At 43.8% G+C, this 17,431-nt stretch overlaps 1 pseudogene; it reads left to right on the top strand.

The window, feature by feature from the left end:
* Window positions 1-4,583: 4,583 nt before the first annotated feature.
* LOC120875382 overlaps window positions 4,584-17,431 on the top strand; it is a 43,661-nt pseudogene continuing 30,813 nt past the window's right edge.

Raw genomic sequence — 17,431 nt, forward strand, 5'->3', positions numbered from 1 at the left:
CGACTCCATGAATGGCAGCACGCCAGGCCTCCCTGACCATCACCAACTCCCGGAGTTCACTCAAACTCATGTCCATTGAGTCGCTGATGCCATCCAACCATCTCATCCTCTGTCATCCCCTTCTCCTCCTGCCCTCAATCCCTCCCAGCATCAGAGTTTTTTCCAGTGAGTCAACTCTTTGCATGAGGTGGCCAAAGTAATGGCATGTATCAATAATTCATTCCTGTTTACTGTTGAGTAGTAGTCTATCATATGGATATGACTTTATTCATTAATTTCTTGACAGGCATTTGCAACATTTCTAGTTTTAGGCTATCCAAACGTACTGCTGTGAACATTTGTGCATTAAGTCTTTGCAAGGACAAAGGTTTCTTCTCTCTAGGGTAAATACCTAGGGGTGGAATGGCTGGCTCATATGGCATGTGTTTAACTTTTTAGGAGGTCACTAGATGACTTTAAAAAATGCTATAGCTTGTTATGTGTCTACCAGGAATGCATGAGTATTCTGGTTGTGCCACACACTTGCCAGTGCTTGTAAGGTCCACTCTGTTCTCATACGTGTGCAATGGTGTCTCACTGCACAGTGCAGGAACTTTGGTGTGAGCCATTCCCCAGAGCCTTATGATGGAGACCCTGTGGAACCAGGATCACAGGTAAATGATGGACTTGCCTTTGCTAACTAATGAGGGAACAGTGAAGATGGTGCTAAAAAGCGTGATGCCTTTCTTTCTGACAAACAAAATAAAGTCTAGGTGGATTACAGCTGCATGTTAAAAATATGTCCGGATAAACAACAAGGTCCTCCCATATAACACAGGGAACTATATTCAGTATTCTGTGACAAACCATAATGGAAGAGAATATTAAAAAAAAAAAATATATATATATATATAAGTCACTTTGCAATACAGCAGAAGTATCACAGCGTTGTAAATCAACTATACATAAATAATTTTTTTAATATTTAAAAATTTCAGGTAAAAAGAACTATTGTTTGTTCCATAGCAAAAATATGCAAATGTCCTGCGCTCCAGTCACACGGGGCTGCTGACCATCCCTGGGGATACTGAGCCCTTGTACATGTCAGCAGCTTTGCCGTATGTCTCTGCCAAGAAGTGCTTCCCTGTATTATCCACCTCCAACAACTCCTCCTCACTCTGAAGGATCCACAGTGAATAGGTGCCTCATCCCTGTGAACCAGCTGTTAACTCCCAACCTGTGTGTTCTTACAGTACCCGTCACAATGCTTGAAATGAGCAGGTTGTAGGGGTTGGCCTCCATGCATCTGTGAGTCTCTGCTGGGTGTAGAATTTGCATTTTGGGGGACTGTGTTCCTGGTACCCAGCACAAAGCAGGAACCAACCAGTGTGTGCCTAATAAAAGGAGAAAGCATGTGCTTGTGTTTAAAACACACAGGATGTTGTAGTGGGTAGCCATCCAAACCTGAGTGAGTTTAGCTCACTATCGCAGCCCTGGACTGTCACAACCCTCCCTATTACAAGCCTAGACCCCCTGACTGGGCACTCCAGGCTCCACCTCCCCTCAGGAAATCCATGGGTTGCTGTTGAGATCCCCAGGCCCTTGACTGATTCTTCAACATTCGTGCCTTCCTGGAGTTGGCAGCTTTGCTGGCCAATCCCAGTGTGCTTTGATATTACTGTGTACTTTTAATTAAACATTACCTAATGCCATGACATCTTTTTTGGGGTGTTAGTTCTAAAAGGTCTTGTAGGGCTTCATAGAACTGTTCAACTTCAGCTTCTTCAGCATTACTGGTTGGGGCATAGCCTTGGATTACTGTGATATTGAACAGTTTGCCTTGGAAAAGAACAGAGATCAATCTGTCGTTTTTGAGACCAAATCCAAGTACTGCATTTTGGACTCTTTTGTTGACCATGATGGCTACTCCATTTCTTCTAAGGGATTCCTGCCCGCAGTAGTAGATATAATGGTCATCTGAGTTAAATTCACCCATTCCAGTGCATTTTAGTTCACTGATTCCTAGAATGTCGATGTTCACTCTTGCCCTCTCCTGTTTGACCACTTCCAATTTGCCTTGATTCATGGACCTGACATTCCAGGTTTCTATGTAATATTGCTATTTACAGCATTAGACCTTGCTTCTATCACCAGTCACATCCACAACTGGGCATTGTTTTTGCTTTGGCTCCATCCCTTCATTCTTTCTGGAGTTATTTCTCCACTGATCTCCAGTAGCATATTGGGCACCTGCTGGCCTGGGGGGTTCCTCTTTCAGTATCCTATCATTTTGCCTTTTCATACTGTTCATGGGGTTCAGTTGACTCACTGAAAAAGACTCTGATGCTGGGAGGGATTGGAGGCAGGAGGAGAAGGGGACGACAGAGGATGAGATGGCTGGATGGCATCACTGACTTGATGGACGTGAGTCTGAGTGAACTCTGGGAGTTGGTGATGGACAGGGAGGCCTGGTGTGCTGCGATTCATGGGGTTGCAAAGAGTCTGACATGACTGAGAGACTGAACTGAACTGAACTGAACTGAACTGAACTGAACTGAACTGAATGCCATGACATAAGAGTGGAAAAACAGAGTAGTAGTTTCTATGAAAAACAATTCCAAAGCTTTGGAAAGACTCGGTAATTGTAAATCATGAAAAAGAAAATAATGTTTCATCATGTGTGCATGGGCGAACTCTTCAAAGATGTGAGAGGGAGCAAAATTACATAAGAATCTGCATTTATGGTCGTGTGCAAATGTCTTAGTTTCTCACATCACTTTAAATAAGCTGAAATTGGTCTGTATAGAAACGTTATGGCTGTGTGTGCTTTGGACAGGAAATGTGGATTGAAAATTATCAAATCAGATGATCAGCATGTACATCTACATATTTAAATTTCAAGCTAAAATAAAATATTATATGTATATATATATATTATTGTTGCTTCTTTGGTTGCTAAATTGTGTCTGACTCTTTGCCATCCCATGAACTGCAGGACACCAGGCTTCCCTGTCCTTGACTATATATTAACATATACACACACACACACACATATATGTAATGTATATATGTGTATATATATATAGGGCTTTCCAGGTGGTGCTAGTGGTAAAGAACCTGCCTGCCAATGCAGGTGGAGAAGGAAATGGCAACCCACTCTAGTATTCTTGCCTGGAGAATCCCATGGCCAGAGGAGCCTGGCAGGCCTTGGTCCATAGGGTCACAGAGCGTCGGACACAACTGAAGTGACTAAGCAAACATGCCACAGCAGGAGGCTTAAGAGATGTGAGTTTGATCCCTGGGTTGGGAAGATCCCCTGGGGGAGGAAATGGCAACCCACTCCAGTACTCTTGCCTGGAGAATCCCATGGACGGAGGAGCCTGGTGGGCTACAGTGTAGGGTCGCACAGAGTTGGACACGACTGAAGCAATTTAGCACATATGCATGCATATATGTATATATGCACATGTATGTGTTATGTGTACACACACATACATACGCTTCCATATATACACATTTATATGCATAAGTGTATATGTATATTTGTGTGGGCATGAGTGTACAGGTGTTTTATATATATATATATATATATACACACACATATATACACTTACATATATACACATGTGTATATATGCACTGGAGAAGGCAATAGCACCCCACTCCAGTCCTCTTGCTTGGAAAATCCCATGGATGGAGGAGCCTGGTGGGCTGCAATCCATGGGGTCGCTAAGAATCGGACACGACTGAGCGACTTCACTTTCACGCATTGGAGAAGGAAATGGCAACCCACTCCAGTGTTCTTGCCTGAAGAATCCCAGGGATGGCGGAGCCCTGTGGGCTGCCGTCTATGGGGTCGCACAGAGTCGGACATGACTGAGTGACTTAGCAGCAGCAGCAGCAGTATATATGTATGTTTGTGTGGGCATGAGTGTACATACACACACACACACACACACGTATAATGATTTTCTACTTTAATATATGATTAAATGATTTTGGCTCTTTACTTACAAGCTACTTGTCTTATATGTGTTAGATAAGAGAGCTCTTACTAAATACATAATTTATATAAATAAATACACAATATATAAATACAGATTTTAAATATTTATGTGTATACATTAAACATTATACTTCTGTGTGAATATATTTTGTATACCGAATACTTTTTTTGCATATAGATAAGTAGTATATAAATTGAACACTGGTTTTTGCTTTGGAGTATTGTTGATTAACAATGTTTTGTTAGTTCCAAGAATACAGCAAAGTGATTTCAGTTATACATATACATGTGCCTATTCTTTTTCAATATTTTGTATTTTGTATTTTTGTGTTTGTAAATCCATGGCTGATTCATATCAATGTATAGCAAAAACCACTACAATATTGTAAAGTAATTAGCTTCCAACTAATAAATTAAATAAGTTTAAAAAAAAAGTATTTCCTCCTCATTTCTAGGATAGATGTCTATAGCTGCTGGATTCCCAGGAAGCCAGCTCTGAGGTAGAGTCAGATAGGGAAAACCTTTGGGAGCATAGCCTGTGCAAGAGAGACAGGAAGCTGGATCAGGAGAGGAGGAGCTGGGATGAGGAGGAGCCGGGATGACAAGAAGCCGAGCAGCGCAGCGGTCCTGGGTGCTCTGGGCTTGTAGAGGTCGTTGTCATCCCAAAGGGAAGGAGGTGGCAGGGCCTAGACCTGCAGCAGGAAGTGGGCTGTGCAGCGGGGTGAGGCTTTTGGGGAGCCATCGAGCTGGGAGGCCCTGCTGCCAAGGGGCTGAAGGCTAGAAGCCGACTGCCCTCAGCCCCCCTGAGGTCAGGCAGTGAGCCTCGATGCAGGGATTCCAAGCAGCACAGCCCAGGATCCATGGCAGGAGTGGTTGGCTTTGTTCTAGAGTGAGACTCCTCCATCACATGGAGGGGATTCCACAGTACTTACCAGAACGTGCCTGCATTCTGAGTCACTTCAGTCGTGTCCCACTCTTTGCGACCCTATGAACTGATCCTGCCAGGCTCCTCTGTCCACGGGGATTCGCCAGGGAGGAACACTGGAGCGGGTTGCCATGCCCTCCTCCAGGGCATCTTCCCGGCCAGGGAGGAAACCCACGTCTCCCGCAGCTCCTGCACTGCCGGGGAATTCTTTACCGCTGAGCCACCAAGGAAGCCCGCCTAAGAGCGCCTGGATGGAAAACTGGTCCTTTCCTTATTTTCATGCCGTTTCTCTTTCTTCATCTCAAAATATCACAGAGGACAGATCCAGCCACCAGTGATGAGCACGCTATAGGGAAGAACTTCCTTCTTATCAAGGGGCTGAAGAATATTTGGACTGAAACCTCACAGTACCCACACACACAGTGACACACACATGAACACATACACTCAGGCAATGCAAAGTGGCTCTGCCCTGCTAACGACACCCAGATTCTTACATGGAGCTGGGAGGGGGGAAATTCTAGCCTCCTAGCTCTTCATCCTACTCACGGATTCCATGAGTCCACAGTCTTAGAGAGGAGTGGCTGCTCCACTGTTGGGTGGGAGACAAAAACTACACCAGTGACGACAGGTTACAAGTGTTGAAAGCCTGGTAATATGCCTGGGTGGGAATTTTGGTTGCGTGAGACAAGTTTCTTTCCCTCTCTGAGCCTTTTTTTCTGTTTCCCAGCTCTATACAGTGAACAGTGAGATCATTCATACTAAAGTGCATGCTGCCCGGTGAGAGCCAAGTTTAGGAAAGCAGTTGCTATATTGTCAGCTACTGTTTATCTTCAAATATGCTCAAATACATAAATATGTGTGTGCAGAAAACCAAAGTGAACAGTGGTTATTACTGGGTGGGTAGATCACGGGAGAATTTTTTTCACATAAATTGTTCCCCATGAATTTTTTCAAGAGATATTACATCGGTATTCAGAAAGAAAAATAATTTATTTATTTATTTTTTAAATTTTATTTTTACTTTACTGTACTTTACAATACTGTATTGGTTTTGCCATACATTGACATGAATCCACCACGGGTGTATACAAGCTCCCAATCCTGAATCCCAGAATTGAAAGAGACACATGTACCCCAATGTTCATCACAACACTGTTTATAATAGCCAGGACATGGAAACAACCTAGATGTCCATCAGCAGATGAATGGATAAGAAAGCTGTGGTACATATACACAATGGAGTATTACTCAGCCATTAAAAAGAATACATTTGAATCAGTTCTAATGAGATGGATGAAACTGGAGCCGATTATACAGAGTGAAGTAAGCCAGAAAGAAAAACACCAATACAGTATACTGACACATATATACGGAATTTAGAAAGATGGTAATGATGACCCTTTATGCAAGACAGCAAAAGAGACACAGATGTATAGAACGGACTTTTGGACTCTGAGGGAGAGGGAGAGGATGGGATGATTTGGGAGAATGGCTTTGAAACATGTATACTATCATGTAAGAAATGAAGTGCCAGTCTATGTTCAATACAGGATACAGGATGCTTGGGGCTGGTGCATGGGGATGATCCAGAGAGATGATATGGGGTGGGAGGTGGGAGAAAAATAATTTAAAACATAATTAATTAAGGTTAAAAATCATACTGTTTTCTGCAGTGGGCGAAGCCAACAGAAGAGTCAGTTTTGTGGCCTGACTCGCCCACCTCAGGAAGGAGAAAGTATCATGAAGCCACTTTGACCAGGAGATCTCAGAGAGGCCGGATTACTTGCCTTAGCTGTGGAACAGTGGCTAACATGCTGTAGGAGACAGGGCTAATGTTTTTGGGCCCCAAGTCATCAGGTGAACCCACACTTTTCCCCCAGCTCATTTATAAGTTTCAGCACCCAATTACTTCTCTTTTAAGAAGAAACAAATACAATTTATTCAAAGAATGGTACCACTTAGCCAGTACAGAGGAGGTCCACTTGCTGCTGCCATTGGAATGGTCTGGCCCCAGCGAGCTCTCTGGTCACTGTGTGACCTTGGCTGTGCTCTCGGAGGCTGCCTAGGAGAAGGGCTGAGTGTTCACATGGGGCTGCCAAGCTGTGTTGGGAACTCCCAAATCCTGAGATAGTGAGGATCATGAGGTTTCATACCTCGAAATTTGGACAAGCTTGTCTTGAAGACCACCTCTGTGCTGAACCTATGCAACTTTGCAAAATGCATTCTGTAGCTTGGATTGGAAGCCACAGACTCACTCCAGGTGAGGTTGCCCTCAGGTCTCTGGTTGTCCCCGCCGTCCTCCTTGTTGCTGCTGTTCAGAAGCAGCTAAGTTGTGTCCGACTCTGTGCCCCATGGACTGTAGCACACCAGGATCCTCTGTCCTCCAAGTTCTTGCCTGGAGAATCTTCCTCCCTAGGCAATTCATAATCATGTCACCTCACCTTTCCTTCTTTTTTTCTTTTAAAAATTTGACGTCATTTTTCTCTCTTCCAATTGCCTTTATTTTATTTTTAATTTAACAAAGCATACTTCTAGTAAAAAGTGACATAGTAAAAAAAGAAAAAATCATAAAGCAAAAGTTAATGGTTCACTACCACGTACATGCCCTCACCATTTCATCCAGAAGTTGAAGGTATTCTCAAAGTTTTCATGTTTTCCCTAGGAGTCAGAGAGTATAACCACCTAGGCCGACACATTTTTATTTCATTCATTAACATTTTGTTCCTTTATGATGATGATCCTCTGTTGACTACTGGTTGTTCAGAGAGGGAATCATCATACAGCAGCATCCCCTCATAGGCCACGGTCTAGCTGCTCACACTACAGGTTTCAGATTTGTGCCACTCAGGACACCTGGAGTGACATTGATTCTGAAGTGGAAGAGAAACTCTGCACCAAGCTGCAGAGGGCAGTGGTTGGCTGGAGGTGGCGGTGGGGGGAAGAGTGGGCACACCCTTTTGCTCCACAACTGTTCATAGATGCAGGTTGTGAGTCTGTGGAGACCGCAAGAGCGTTCACCCGGTATCCTCATTCATATTTATGAAGTCTTCTTAGAAATAGTTTTCTCTGAAACTTCAGCAATGTAAGTTTGAAGGGTTTTCCTAAAGTCATACCACCTTGGGGAGGGAAAGAAGGGAATTAAGAGAACTAAACTGTGTCCAGACTGTGCTTATCTCAAAGTATTTTAACCTTTAGAGTCTTATGTCTCCTCCTTTGTCCCTTGCCCTGTGCTGGAGGCCTTACCCTACTACTTAGTCAGTTAAACAGGCAGGGAAGATGGCTGATGTTGTGAGCCTGCAATCCGCCTCTCAGTCACTGCTGGATGAGGCTGGGGCTCAAAGCCACCTTCCTGCAGTGTTGGCACTTTACAGAGTCATCACTTCCTTGGGGGCAGCTCTTCATGTCATCAGCCATGAGCTGAGGCCACAGAGGTGACCCAGTGATCCAGAGTGCCAGACAGGTCATGCAGAGCTGGCACAAGGCCACAGACAACATTGAGTAACACCAGATGGGCAAAGCAAATACTGCTTCTGTTGAAGCCAAGTTTCGCATGCATGCCCCAGGGTTTATGGTCATTTTACCCCAGAGTTGAATTCAGCTGTTCTCCACTCCACCCTCAGTCTCTGTACCTGAAACCAAAGACATGTACACCCACTTGTACCCACCCCATGCTATCCCTCAACTGTGGGTTCCCTTTCCCATAGCCCCAAGCTCCGCTTCCTTCTGCCGGAGCTGCTGCTCTGGGCTTTTCTCTCCAGTCTCCCATCCCTGTTCTCTATAGAGCGAGGCCTTCCTTCTTCTTGTCTGTCCCCTTCTCAGACATCGGAGGAGCCAGTGATGAAGAGTGTCAGGGAGGATGGCCAGGTTGGAAGGAGCAGACAATGGGTAGGAGAAGTTAAGATGAAAGAAGGAAGGATGCAGGGCATGTCCTGGGACACAGCAAATGACACTCCCAGGCCTGTTCAGAGGTATCCATGTGCCCTGAACCACGGTTTTATGCTTCCTTGATTAAGTTCCTTACAGTTGACTCACAAAAGCGTTTGTTGGATTCTAAGCAAAGTAAAAGTGGGAGAAGCCTTTTTTGCAATATAATCACAGTGAAGCAGATGACAAATGGTGAGTACAGGGAAATGCTGAATCATACGTTTGTCCCATGAGCTCAAATGTAAATCCATGGAAGCTACCCAAGTGTTCATGGATAGGTAAATGAGTAAAGAAGATGTGGTACATATATACAGTGGAATACTACTTGGCCATAAAAAAGAATGCAATGCTGTGATTTTTAGAAACATGGATGGACCCAGAGATTATCATACAAGTGAAATAAGTCAGACAGAGAAAGACAAATAGATCTAAGAAAATAATGCAAACAAGTTTATTTACAAAACAGAAACAGACTCACAGACAGAGAAAACAAACATGGCTACCAAGGGGGAAAGTGAGGAGGGAAAGGACAAATTATGAGTTTAAAAATAACAGACACATTAAGAGATACACTGAAGTGAAGTGAAGTGAAAGTCGCTCAATCGTGTCCTACTCCTTGCGATCCCATGGACTAGTCCATGGAATTCTCCAGGCCAGAATGCTGGAGTGGGTAGTCTTTCCCCTCTCCAGGGGATCTTCCCAACCCAGGGATTGAACCCAGGTCTCCAGCATTGCAGGTGGATTCTTTACCAGCTGAACCACAGGGAAGTCCAATATATACATGTGAAGTGAAGTGAAAGTTGCTCAGTTGAGAGATACACTACTATATTTATAATAGATAAACAACAAGATCTTACTGTATAACACAGGGAACAATATTTTGTAACAATAATGAAAAAGAATATATATATATATATATATATATACACACACACATAACTGAATCACTTTGCTGTACACCTGAAACTAACACAATATAATAAATCACCTATTTGTTGCTGTTGTTCAGTCAAGTTGTGTTCGACTCTTTGTGATCCCATGGATTGTAGCACGCCAGTCTCCTCTGTCCTCCACTATCTACCAGAGTTTGTTCAAATTAATGTCCATTGAGTCAGTGATACTATCTAAATATCTCATCCTCTGTTGTCCCCTTCTCCTTTTCCTTCAATCTTTCCCAGAATCAGGGTCCTTTCCAATCAGTCAGCTCTTCAAATCAGATGGACAAAGTATTGGAGCTCCAGCTTCAGTATCAGTTATTCCAATAAATATTCAGGGTTGATTTCCTTTAGGATGGACTGGTTGGATCTCTTGGCAGTCCAAGGGACTCTCAAGAGTCTTCTCTAGCACCACAGTTTGAAAATATCAGTTCTCTGGCACTCAACTTTCTTATGGGCCAACTCTCACCGAGTGTACAAGACTACTGGAAAAACAAAGTGATGTCTCTGCTTCTTAATATGCTGTCTAGGTAATGACAACCTACTCCAGAATTCTTGCCTGGAGAGTTCTATGGACAGAGGAGCCTGAGAGGCTACAGTCCACAGGGTCGCAAAGAGTTGGACACGATTGAGCACGCACGTGCTGATGAGGCAGCAACAATTGTGGAGCTCACCAGGGACTGTCTGAGGAACTTCCAAGGAACAAGGGTCTTTTAATCATCTATAGTTAAATTTTAAAAAGAAGTTTAAAAAAAGTAAACACAGACTCCAAATGACTTTTGCTGTGCCCTTCACAGCTAGACCCTCAGTGAGCCCCTGCGCAGCACCTTCAGTCCTATAGACCATCTTGTCCCCTTCTCAGGTCTAGACATTGTCCCTTTTTACACTTTGCTTACTGTGAGTTACCAGCCCCTTGTTTTCCAGTATGTATCCCTGTGACTACTTTCCCAAGATGGTTCACATAGAACTTGTAGTCAGAACCCTGTAAGACTATTTCCCTGGAAGCAGCTTCAAGAAGAATCCAGGTGTGAAAGGAAACATTTCCACTTCGCAGCACCTTCCAATGAGACATCATCCACCACAGCTGCTCTCAGCTGTGAACTGTGAACTCCCGACAGCACAAAGTATTTGCTCTAATGCTGTGCTAAGAGTCCTAACCAAACTTGTGCTTGGCTTGCAACTGCACTAGGTTGGTCCTTGAAAGTGACCTCAGCCACCATGTTGAGTCTTTGCTCAAGAAAACACAATGCTGCCAAACCCTAAAACGCTCATTATCTCAACCCACATTGCCAAACCACTTTAATTCTTCACTTAACCCTTTCTGCAATTTCCCATTTACTCAGAGTCCCGAGTCTCCTTTTTGGTTCACCTGCCAGCAGCAGGTGAACAGGAAGCTTGTGGGCCCCAGTAGCTGGTAAGGGTCTGCTGCCAACATGCAGGCCAGGATGGAGAGACCTTGGCTTCAGAGTGGGCAGGACCCCTAGGAGCTGGGCAGCTGGCTGTGGCCGAGACTCTCTGGAAAGAAGAGAAGACAGACTGACAAGCCTGATGTCTATGCCACTGAGCCCACACCCAGGCACAGAACAGCTTAGCCTTGCTGCCAGCCTGGACCTGGTCAGGGCAATCTGATCATGGTCTTGGCAGATTTACCACCTCAGAAAATCACTCTTTCCTCTTTAAATTTTAAAAAATGTTTTATTTTTTCCCACAGCTTTTTTTTTTTTTTTAACTTTACAATTCTGTATTGGTTTTGCCATACATTGACATGAATCCACCACGGGTGTACATGCGTTCCCAAACATGAACCCCCCTCCCACCCCCCTCCCCACAATATCTCTCTGGGTCATCCCCGTGTACAGAATATATTTTTTATTTTTAAATTGTGGCAAAATACATATATCATAAAGTTTACCATTGGAATCATTTTAAAGTGTATGCTGTAATGAGTTTCAGTACATTCACACTGTTGTACACCCACCCCCTCCAGCCATCTCTCAAAAGTTTTCATCTTTTCTGATTGAAATTCATCCCCATTGGACACAAATTCCATTCTTTGCTCTCCCAGCCCTTGGCAACCACTAGCTGATTTCTCCTTCTGTGAATGTGACTATTCTAGTGATCTCACATGAGTGCAATCAAATGCATATAAATTTTTGATCCTTAAATAAAGGAAGTAGGGGAGTGCTTATGCTTAGGGCCAAAGAATCTAAATGAGCAGAGTGCTGGGTAGACATAGCAGTCCCTTCCTCAGTACTGTATTTCATATTCCTAAGATACGTGCTTGCTCATATGCATCTGTAAGTTTGACTGTCTCAGACTGAGAAGCCTACAAGGCTTGTCACTGTGATCGCTACATTCCCAAGTCCTAGTAAAGAGCCTGGCACACAGCAGGGGACATGGAATGGTGCATTTCCTAAGCTCTTGAACCCAGACATACTTTCCCCAGATGCATCCAGCTTCCACCAAGCTCTCCACACCCTTCTTGTCCATAGACGGGCTTTTCGCACAGAACAGAAAAACACTTTGTCTTCTCTTGCTACATTGCCTCGTGAGAGTTGCTGTGGACTACTAGATGAAGCATTTCTCATCCCTGCTGCCTGGTCCCATCTCTGCCCTAAACCCACAGGGAAGCATAAATAACTCTCTTTCTAAGCTGGAATGTTTCCAAATTGCCACAGACAGGTTAGTGAAAGGCAGGAGTGCCTGCTAAGGAAATGAACTTCGTGTGAGAGAATGAGCTTCAGAGCATGCAGGGAGCCCATCTGAACGGTGACGGGGAGGGCTGTGTCTGCTCATCCCACTAGGCTGCACTTTGGGGATGACTTTCAAATCATCAGCCATTAATTTCAACCTAAAAAGGTTCAGGAAAATGCCTGGAAGAGTCAGCTCAAGTCACAACTCACTTGCACTGGAGATGGACCTTACAGCCAACATGTCCAAGTCCTCACGTTTCTGCAAGGAAGGGTCAGGTGCTGCTGGAGCAGGGCCCTGATTGTGAAACTCGAGTGCAGGGAAGGTGGTCAGAGTCTACGGCTGGACTGCGGGTTCTCCACTTAACACAAGGGATAAAGCAAGTTTGGAGGAGGGTGGTTGTTAAACCATGTGGCAAGGCCAAGGTGTCAAATCTCAGAAGAGTACAGCACCTAAATTTACATTGACAGATAAATGGATAAAGTTGGGCTTCCTTCATAGGTCAGTCTGTAAAGAATCTGCCTGCAATGCAGGAGACCCAGGTTCAATTCCTGGGTTGGGAAGACCTCTTGGAGAAGGAAATGACAACCCACCACAGTATTCTTGACTGAAAAATCCCATGGACAGAGGAGGCTGGCAGGCTACAGTCCATGGGGTCGCAAGAGTCAGACATGACTTAACTACTAAACCACCACCATAAAAAAGAATGAGATAATGCCATTTGCAGAAACAGGGATGGACCTGGAATGATTATACTAAGTGAAGTAAGTCAGAGAAAGACATATATCATATGATATCACTTATATGTGGAATCTAAAAAACACAAATGAACTTATATACAAAACAGAAACAGATTCACAGACATAGAAAACAAACTTATGGTTCCCAAAGGAGACAGGTGAGTGGGAGGGTTAAATTAGGAATTTGGGGATTATATATTTGTTGCTGTTGTTGTTCAGCTGCTCAATAGTGTACCACTCTTTGTGACTACATGAAGTGCAGCATGCCAGGATTCCCTGTCCTTCACCATCTCCCTGAGGTTGCTCAAACTCATGTCCATTGAATCTGTGATGCCATCAAACCCTCTCATCCTCTGTCACCCCCTTCTTTCCTTGTCCTCAATCTTTCTCAGCATCAGGGTCTTTTCTAATGAGTCAGCTCAAAACAACAGGTGGCCAAAGTATTGGAGCTTCAGCTTCAGCACCAGTTCTTCAAATGAATACTCAGGGTTGATTTCACTTAGGATTGACTGGTTTGATCTCCTTGCAGTCCAAGGGACTCTCAAGAGTCTTCTCCAACACCACAGTTCAAAAGCATCAATTCTGCAGCACTCAGCCTTCTTTAGGGTCCGACTCTCACATCCCTACATGACTACTGGAAAAAACTAGCTTTGACTATATGGAACTTTGTCAGCAGAGTTATGTCTCTGCTTTTTAATATGCTGTCTAGGTTGGTCATAGCTTTTCTTCCAAGAAGCAAGTATTTTTTAAATCATGGCTGCAGTTATCATCCACATTGATTTTGGAGATTAAGAAAATTAAATCTGACACTGTATCCACATTTTCCCCATCTATTTGCCATGAAGTGATAGGAGTGGATGCTATGATCTTCATTTTTGAATGTTGAGTTTTAAGCCAGCTTTTTCACTCTCCTCTTTCACTTTCATCAAGAGGCTCTTTAGTTCTTCTTCACTTTCTGCCATAAGAGTGGTGTTGTCATCTGCATATCTGAGGTTATTGATATTTATTCCTGCAATCTTGACTCCAGCTTGTGCTTCATCCAGCCCACCATTTTGCATGATGTACTCTGCATATAAGTTAAATAAGCAGGGTGACAATATGCAGCCTTGACATAGTCCTTTTCCAATTTGGAAGCTTCTCAGCTGAGAAAAGCTGAAAAAAGTGAAGCAGAGCCTGTATTAAATGTGGGGTGACCTGTTGTGCCATGATAGACACAGGCCAGAGAGATCTCTTTATCTTTTGTAGATCTCCTGGAGAAGGGAAAGACTACCCATGCCAGTATTCTGGCCTGGAGAATTCAGTCCATAGGGATCACAAAGAGTTGGACACAGCCGAGCGACTTTCACTTTCACTTTCATCATGAGCTCTACAGTTCAGTCACTCAGTCATGTTCGACTCTTTGTGACCCCATGGACTGCAGCATACAAGGCCTCTTTGTCCATCACCAACTCCAAGAGTTTACTCAGGCTCATGTCCATTGAGCCAGTGATGCCATCCAACCATCTCATCCTCTGTCATCCCCTTCTCCTCCTGCCTTCAATCTTTCCCAGCATCAGGGTCTTTTCAAATAAGTCAGTTCTTCGCATCAGGTGGCCAACAGACTGTGTGGATCACAACAGACTGTGGAAAATCCTTCAAGAGATGGAATTCTCCAATTCCTCCAGGCTGGTTGAAGCACAAGCTGAAATCAAGATTGCTGGGAGAAATATTAATAACCTCAGATATGCAGATCACACCACTCTTATGGCAGAAAGTGAAGAGGAACTCAACAGCCTCTTGATAAAAGTTAAAGAGGAGAGTAAAAAAGTTGGCTTAAAAACCAAACATTCAAAAAACGAAGATCATAGCATCCAGTCCCATCACATCATGGCAAATAGATGGGGAAATAGTAACAGACTTTATTTTCTTGGGCTCCAAAATCACTGTAGATGGTGACTGCAGACATGAATTTAAAAGATGCTTGCTCCTTGGAAGAAAAGCTATGACTAACCTATACAGTGTATTAAGAACTGAGACATTACTTTGCCAACAAAGGTCCATCTAATCAAAGCTATGGTTTTTCCAGTAGTCATGTATGGATGTGAGAATTGGACTATGAAAAAGCTGAGTGTTGAAGAACTGATGCTTTTGAACTATTGTTTTGGAGAAGACTCTTGAGAGTCCCTTGGACTGCAAGGAGATCCAATGAGTCCATCCTAAAGGAAATCAGTCCTGGATATTCATTGGAAGGATTGATGCTGAAGCTGAAACTCCAATACTTTGGCCACCTAATGCAAAAAGCTGACTCCTTGGAAAAGACCCTGATGCTGGGAAAGAATAAAGGTGGGAGAAGAAGAGCACGACAGGGATGGCTGGATGGCATCACCAATTCGATGGACATGAGTTTGAGTAAATTCCAGGAGTTGGTGATTGACAGGGAAGCCTGGCTTGCTACAGTTTGTGGAATCACAAAGAATTGGGCATGACTGAGTGACTGAACCGAACTGGTTTACTTTGGCTACGTCCATTGAAGTTCAAGGCCTCAGGAGGCTAACAGTCTTTCAGGTGTTTTACAAGTTCCAAAAAGTGATGAAATGATGAAAGGGTATTTATTTTAGGATTTCCTGACATTCACACACACACAAATATTTTGAATGTAGACTTCACTACTTCTAAAACTAGCAACGTAACATTTCCTTGAAAATGTCAACAAACTTTCAAAAAATGCTGCAGTCCTGGCCTGTCTGGTCTACAGTAAGCTCCAAAGTGAGTTGAGAAGACATACACCAAATTTATCTATCTATTGGCTTGTCAAGGACTTACTGGCCAAAGCAAAATTACAGAGATGACATCCCTGCAGAAGTCTTGTGTAGAGAAACATTTCTTCATGGATTTTGTGGAAGAGACCCTGATTCAAGGATTTAAATGCAGGTAGTGTTTTGAGGAGTTGACTGCTAGGGGGTGGGGAAGTCAAAAGGGAGGAAAGACAGTCTCCAGGGTAGAGGGTGGGAGAGTGGGGAGTGGGGTATAATCAAACAAATAATCACAGGGACAGCTGGTGCTTATCTCAATAGGGATCTCTACCCACAGTGGAAAAGATACCTCAAAGTTATTGCAACCAAGAGGTGAGGAGGCATTGTAAATTATTACCATAAATTTTAATGTTCATCTTTATCCTATGCAAGGCTTTAAATGCAAATATCAGCATTTAACTCATACAGAATCATCAAAATTATGCAATTTGTCTTTGGTAGTTGACAATACATTTATATCTCTTACCAGAGTGGTGGCCACATGAAACTAACTCATCTGGCTTTATTTCATCCATTTCTTCCATTCTCCACTGGCTACCTTCGGCTCACTGGTGAATAAAGACGGCCCCAAGGGAGTGGTGGGTTGGCATATCTTTCCATTTCCTTCTGGCTCTTCACTGTCAGCGTAATCGATTGGCTAATATGGGGAAGTAGCAAGAGTAAGAAAGGATGTGATAAGGTTGGTTCCCTAGTTGCTCCTGAATCTGCTCTCTGCAGAAGAAGCAAGTTGTGATGTGATCAGAAAATGTGACCTCTTGGACTGTTGGCACCTCTTTACTCAGTCAGGGACATGACACACTTCCCTTGTACTTACTCTCTCCTGGCATCCTGGACCCCTAAATTCTGGGCTTGTGGGCAATTGGGAGAGCTCTGTGGAAACTGGGAAAGCAAGGAACAAGTCTGGATTACATATGCCATGGGAATTTCCTCTGCTCAGGCCTCATCAATTTCGCTTACAAAAGCCCAAGGATAGAGCTACTCTAATCTCATGACAAGGATAGAAAGGCATTCAACCCAGAGCAGGGTCCTTCTGAAGGTGAGAACCTTGGAAGGCTGGTTCTGGCTAGGATATTACCCATCACAGCCCTCCAGTGGTACACCCATGCCGTGCCAGAGGGATGATGAGAGAAAGCCTTGGGCAGAGATGCAGATGTCTGCCACCTTCACTTAATGTGTAAGGGTAGGTGCTGGAGTAGGTGGAGGGTGCTGGGCAGTCTCCAGAGACATCTCTGAGCTTTGAACAGAAGAGCATTGTACTTCAGGGTTTGTTTGCTGAGTGTGCTGGAATCACCATTTCCTGCAATGAATGAGTCAGGAGATTTGTCACCAGAAATATTTCTTATGTGTCAGCCCCATCAAAATGAAGATCACACGTTTCCCTCACCAGTTTACCCGTTCCCATAGTTTTAAAAATCGAGGTATGGCATATTTCCAAT

The sequence above is a fragment of the Oryx dammah genome, unplaced genomic scaffold, assembly GCF_014754425.2.
Source record: "Oryx dammah isolate SB20612 unplaced genomic scaffold, SCBI_Odam_1.1 HiC_scaffold_16, whole genome shotgun sequence".
NCBI lineage: Eukaryota > Metazoa > Chordata > Mammalia > Artiodactyla > Bovidae > Oryx > Oryx dammah.